General features: G+C 33.9%; 1 protein-coding gene across 7 annotated transcripts in view; it reads right to left on the bottom strand.

The window, feature by feature from the left end:
* Positions 1–6992, bottom strand: part of LOC106872451 (dnaJ homolog subfamily B member 6) — a 52640-nt gene that overhangs the window by 30378 nt on the left and 15270 nt on the right. Inside the window, exon 1 of one of the 7 annotated variants that reach the window (XM_052970867.1) lies at positions 266–285. The exons of the other annotated variants lie outside the window; for them this stretch is intronic. The gene's annotated coding sequence lies outside the window, so the exon portion shown is untranslated. Of the gene's footprint in view, positions 1–265; positions 286–6992 lie in introns of those variants that run through there. 7 annotated transcript variants of the gene reach the window in all.

Raw genomic sequence — 6992 nt, 5'->3', positions numbered from 1 at the left:
AAAGAAAGAGAGAGAGAAAAAAGATGACTAATTTAGAAGTCTGCTAGAATCATACTAATAAGGGCAACAACCAACCATTAATGGGAAGCTCCAACATTCCAGTGAGGTTTACCCACCAGCAGAAGTATAAACACTCACTATAAAGAGCCAAACCAGTCAAGGACAGAGAGAGAGAAAAAAAGAAAGAAAAAGAGAATTGGAAGAAGGCAAGCCAGGTGAAGTAGTGTTAAGGAACGAAGAATATTAACGGCAAATACCTACTTACCACTTATCTGAATGATCCCTAAGTTTTAAACGAAACAATAGCATCCCACTTTTTAAAAGAATCCCATATAGGAAAATAGTTTAAGCAGTCCTGAAGTGACTGGTTGCCACACCAAAATACTGAAATAGAATCCTTATCTGTGGAGGAAGATTAGAATAGTGAGGCATTTGTAAGAACAGTGTGAGTTGTGCTAGCTGCCTGATTCACACCTACAACTAAAAGCTGTTAAATGCCTTGAATCATTCCAGTTAAAGCTAGTTTTATAGCTAAAAACAGATTGAAAGGATAAAAAGAAACAAGTCTGCCAGCTAAAACATATACACCTCACCTATAGAGCAACACAAAATATTTTTGCTTTTCAAAAAACAAAATAATTCCACCTACACTCAATAAAAGAGTGATAGCGTATTTTTTATTGGACACAGATTTGTTAGAATTTAAATTATTTGACTAATGAAATTATATATTTAAGTAAATGACAACAAAGAGAAATAAAATGTTAGAAAAGCTACTGCAATATAATGATATACATTTGCCTCCAGTAAACATATTTCCTTGTTTACAACAGGTGCAAACAAGGAAATTAAAAAAATCAAATATGTGAAATTACTCTGAAAAAACAAGGAGGAAATGAAGCATGAAAAAAAAACATTCAGAAATGTAAAACCCATGGCTACAGCTAAGCAGAGCTTTTGATATCGCACAAAACCGTGTTCCCATGGTCCAAGCGAAAGAGTAGTGCAACCAGAGGCCAAATATTGTCAATGACTTGATATGTATAAGTGTCAACCAGCTAATTATTGGTATTATTAAGATTGTTCAGCTCAGACTGAACTCATTTTACCTGGACAGTCAAGGTCACTCTCAGAAGCAGTTCAGACAAACTTCAAAGAATTACCAACGAGAAGAAAGGAGAGGGAAACGAAAATAGTTTCTGATTTAGACACATTTGACTATTCAACTGGTACTTATTTTTAGACTCCAAAGGGATAAAGGGGAAAGCTGACCGCAGTGGGATTTTCATTCAGAACAAAGAGCCATAAGAAATACATGGTATTTTGATTGATGAATCTACAAATTTTGGTAAATAATAATTTCTAACAGTGTGTATTTTCAATCAATTTTAATTTAAGCTAATTTGTAAATTATGTACACTGTAGCAACACAGGACTTAATATATCAATAGAGGACCACTCATAATATTCATTGATTCTAGGTACTAATAGGGCAGATAAATTGGATAGCACCACTATAACATAAATACTATGCAACTGTCATCAAATTAACTTTGCAACATACATAACTGACTCTAGAAGACATCCTTCATGCTTCTGATAAGCAATACATGACTTCATAAAGGCGAGGTCCAAGTTTAGACTTGAAACATTTCTTTCTTCGGATAAAGTTTTGTGTAATGGCTGTTAATCTTGTAATTTCATGCCTCCAACAGTCAGGAGATGAATTAGACCGTTGCTTATAAAATGTAAACTATGTCAGTTAGCAGCAGAAATGCTAAGCCGTTCAAAGTGGTTTAACAATAAGGAAAAACCACTATAAATTTTTGTCAGTCACCACCAAGAAAACATTTTTGGAACATCTGATCAATAACTGAAGGGCAACTAATGGATGTTATGCAGTTATTTTGTTATACAGATTGAAGTGTGGAGGTATCTAATGAGTAAATCATGAACTAAGGTAATAAATTCAATAGCCATGGAACAATTCTCAATAGTAATCAGCATTCATTTATAAAAAAGACATCCACAGCAGCCAGTAACTATTAAACCAACAAAGAAGCCTTTGTGTAGTTCAAATGCCAACTATAGCAACCAAATCCCTCTATCACATCCTATTATGTGTGTGTGTAAAATACAGTCCAAGGTACGGTTTTGACAGTGTCGTTCGGGGCTCTAACCCCATTATCTCTTAATTTTGGGAATTTTGCCAGCCCTAGATAAATACACTGAAGAAAAGGCTCCTGACTCGATTGCCTTCAACCATAGAGCTGATCTGGGACTAAACAAGGATAACCTGGAATCATCATTCCTAAATATTTGGAAATTAAAAAAAAAAAGTCTGATAAATTAGAGAGTAAAAAATGAAAATTGTGTTAAGTGTACTTTTGATTGGCAGTTTGAGAAGCATACAACATATGCAATGGAAATGTCTCAGGAGAAGAGGACCCTATACACACACCACTGCACAATCTAGGGAAGATTTATCCAGCTTTCTAATTTACCTTCAAAATTCAGACTTTTTTTTTTATATAGGTATTTTGCCAAATAAGTCTTACCTCAAAGATTTGTATCCATTGTTTTCTATGCCAGCATGGCACAGAAACAATTAGGATTTGGGCTGGTTGAGTAATTGATGAAGAGAGATTTAAGATTCTAACTCTGTAAAGTGGTTGGTATTAGGAAGGGCATCCAGCCATATATATATAAAAAAAAAGTCTAAAAACAGACAGTGGAGCTTGGTGAAATCCTCCGACTTGCAAGCTCCTGTAGAATCGGCCAACCCATGCCAGCATGGAAGACAAACGTTAAATGATGATGAACCTGTGAAGGTAAATTACTTCAGTTCCAAGTTTCTTACATTTACAAACTTAATCCAACAAACTACAGTTCTGGGGAGTCAACCATTGTATTCTGTTTGGAGACTGCATGTTCACAAATGTGTAAAATAATAATTAAAAGATGTTAGTATAATTTATGGTGAAGTGAGACAAGGCTGGTGAGAAGAATTGTACTGGGCCTGAACAAGAGCTGTACTCCTTATTGGTTCAGAGAAAGAAAGAAAGAAAACAAACACAATGGCTATTAGCAGCTAAAGGAGAGAAAGGAAAAAGTATGTGAAAGTGTATGGAAAATACTGGAGAGTGAATCTCTACCAATTAGCCAGTGTGAGACAAAAGTATATTGTTCACTCAAGTCTGCCTTAATTAAGTTAATAATGGTATCCAGCTGTACAACTTAGTGGAAGGGGAGGGGTGACTGAAACATGGGAAAGATAAGTGAAAAAAGACCAACTAGGAATTGAAACCAGGTTCCAAACTTCTAATTTTATTTTGACTGTGAGACAGCACCATTTACAAATTTAATATGGGGAGTGAAGCAATTCAAAAACAGATTAGTATAATTGTAGAACTAGAATATCAATCAGAATATAAAATTCACCAAGAGATATTTACTACAAATATACCAGAAATCTGTGTAGGAAAAACAATCATCAGAGATTAAACATGCACCTTGATAAAAAAGTTTTGCCAGAAGAGGAATAAAAATAAAAGAAATATATTAAAAAGATAAATGGAAAAGCATAAAGAAAATGTAAAATAGAGGTTACAAGAATAACAGCTGATAGACGATATCCCAACATGCAAACAGAATTCACCAAACTATGACTGGCTTTTAGTATGGTTACTATCAAATCGACAATTCATGGTCACAAAATGAAGAAAGTAAACATTGTTGCCTTTTTTAATATTTGCGTCAGTGCAAGTGTTTGCTTAAGTTTTCTTTTTTTTTTTTACATAAAGAGAATTTGTATATTTGTAATACTGGTAGTTGGTTTAAAATAGTTTTGAAAGTAGAGAAAAAATGCCAAGCCAAAGTCTAAGTTCCAGGACACTGCTATGTATATAACTTAGGCAGTTTCCTTGAGATAGTTATTTTAGGATTTTAATTGAATATTACGGTGAATAACATAGTAAAAAGAGGTTGATGGTTAGTCATCATTAAATATAGAGTCCAACATATGAAAGAAAATGAAAATATTCACCTTGCCAGCTGGCTAAGATGATATACTACCATTGGGATTGGTGAATACTGAAAGAAGTAAATTTGCAGAAACTGACTGGGGTGTACTTAACAATACTACTACCACCGGGGAATTTTTTTTATACAGTTCGTTAAACTTCTTAGCTGTTATTGAGAAAACAATATGAATCTACATATTCCACTTACAACTCCAGTTTTTTTCTTTAATGAGAAGGTTTTAACAGTCTAATACCACAATGTAACATTTTCAGACCATAATAATAAGGATTAAGAAAAAAGAGATTAGGTTTCTGTTGCTAAATTTGAAGACAAAGCTAACAATGGTACAGCATCATGGTGGCAGTTATTGAAATCATCACAGAGCAGCCAATAAACAAAGAAAACAGTTTCCTTGATTTTACAATTGCTAAATGGCAGATAGCATCAGTTGCAAGTTGAACTCAGAAAGCACAGAGCTGGAACAGATACTGCAAAGCACTGTCCAAAGCACTAACAATTCTGCCAATCCAAAAGAAAGATACTTTATAAACCCTGAAAGGATGAAAGGCAAAGTTGACCTTGAGAGGATGCTGAAATCAGGGCCCAGCAAGCTGAAACATTTCAATGTTCTAACATCTCTGCCAATCTGCTGCCTAAAATCACACACACAAGAGTGGCTGTGTAGCAAGAAGCTTGCTTCCCAACCACATGGTTCTGGGTTCAGTCCCACTGCATAGCACTTTGGGCAAGTGTCAACTATAGTCTCAGGCCAACCAAAGTCTTGTGAGTGGATTTGATAGATGGAAACTGAAGGAAGCCTAATGCATGTATGTGTGTGTGTTTACACCTCCCCACCTGACAACTGATGGTGTGTTTACGTCCTAGTAACCTAGCGGTTCAGCAAAACAGACCAATAGAATAAGTACTAGGCTTACAAAGAATAAGTCATGCAGTGCTCCAGCATGGCCACAGTAAAATGACTGAAATAAGTAAAAATAAAATTATATAAGAAATTTCTTGATTTGAAACTAAACCAGCAATACGATATATGTACTCTTTGGAAAAGTATGACTGCAGGGTAGATTGTCAAGACACCACAGAAGTATTGGACACAAAGAACATCACAATCTTCAAATAAAAACCACCTTTTAAATGCAAATATACAAAACAAAAAACATGTTTTGTAAAAAATAGCAAATGTGACAGGTGACACTGCTTAATTATGATATACTTAAAACTAATAAAACCAAAACGTTTTTAAATGATTAGAATTAAAACAGATGGTGGCATAGCTGTGCGGTTGAAAAATACTTTGAAATCACATTGTTCCAGGTTCAAGTACACTGTATTTTGAACATTTGTGTCTTCTATTACAGCATCAGATTGACCAATACATTGGGGGTGGAATTTGATAGCTAGAAATTGTGCAGAAGCCTATCACCCTATTTATTCACATATAACGCGTACCTATGTGCATTGTGCAACTCTAAAGGGCAAAGAAACGACAAAAAGTTATAATGAAGTACATGAATTATCTGACTTCTTTACAGAAAAAAGGAATTAGATAATTAATCGTTGTATAATATACATTAAAAAAAAAAAAAAGAAACTATAGTAAACAAAAAAATTCAAGTGATCTTAGAACTTTACCAATGCAAGTAAAACTATACTATTTTGTGACAGTTGAACAACAGACTAGATACAAAATTAACTAGGATTGGAAATTGTTCCCAAATATTGAACCCCTTATACATGAAATTGCATGAATAGCAACAACTAATGTATATGCCTACCTTCTGAAGACAGTTTCATGTTAAAAGAAGTCCTCTTTAAACAACCCAACTCCAGGTTGTACTATGTACTTGCCAATGGGCAGCTTAATTTTTCCCAAACATCCAACTGTTTTAAATATCATATGTAGACATTAAAAACAGCCACATTGCTCTTAAATCACAACCAGCTGATCCAATGAATGTGATGCAAGAATACATGAACCAAATCACTGGATGTCAAGGCTGTATCAAGTATTGTTAAAAATAGCAACTAATTCTATTTTAAATTCCATCCATGTGTCTCGATACAATACTTGGAGATTGGGTAGCTCCACCAGAAGCATTTAAAACTGAATCAGTAATTTAACTCTTGAATACCAACTTACCTGAAGTTGCCTGATTCTGATAAAAAATGTCTTATTTTAAAATGATCTAATTTAAAACCTATCAAATTTTCACCTTAATTTATGTTCCAAACACCAATTTATTTTACTAAACTCTTCATTTTCAAAATTAATTAAAACAAAGGTATATTTCAACATAAATGTTAAAAGGGTACCATATTTATGTTAAACAGGGATAGAACACACAGGGTAAAAAAAGATATTAAAAAAAAAAAAAATCACAATTCTATTTGAAAACACTGAACTAATTTTTACTATCTTCAGAAAATAAAAATAAAAAAGTTGGAAGTGAGTGCTTATTCTGAAACCCCGACAAGTTTTTAAAAATTGTTTTTTTTAGAAAATCAGACGAGATAAACTTTGTAAATTAAGATGTGACAAAATATTACCCCACCACCACCCCTCCAAAAAAGTCTTCTGCCCAATTCCTAAGTTTAAAAATCTAAGTGCATGATATATATGAATAAATATAGTGTGTGTGTGTGTGTGCACATGCATGCATGTGACTACTTATATAGCTTTTGGGAGGGATGTAAACATAAGATGAAGAGAACATTTAGTGAGGCCCCTTGCAATTTTGTTCAGCACTAAGTCACAAACACTACTCACACAGCTAGAAATGCAGTGTATCAGTAATTGACCCTTTGGAATCTTAGAGCTAATGATACTTATTCTTCAATTTTGATAGAAAATAAAACTAAATCTATAAATCAGAGAGAGAGAGAGAGAGAGAGAGAGAGAGAGAGAGAGAGAGAGAGAGAGAGAGAGAGAGAGAGAGAGAGAGAGAGAGAGA

This window comes from Octopus bimaculoides, chromosome 9 (assembly GCF_001194135.2).
Source record: "Octopus bimaculoides isolate UCB-OBI-ISO-001 chromosome 9, ASM119413v2, whole genome shotgun sequence".
In the NCBI taxonomy this organism is placed as follows: Eukaryota; Metazoa; Mollusca; class Cephalopoda; order Octopoda; family Octopodidae; genus Octopus; species Octopus bimaculoides.
The sequence above is the reverse complement of the archived record's forward strand: the minus strand, read 5'-3'. Positions and strand labels throughout refer to the sequence as shown.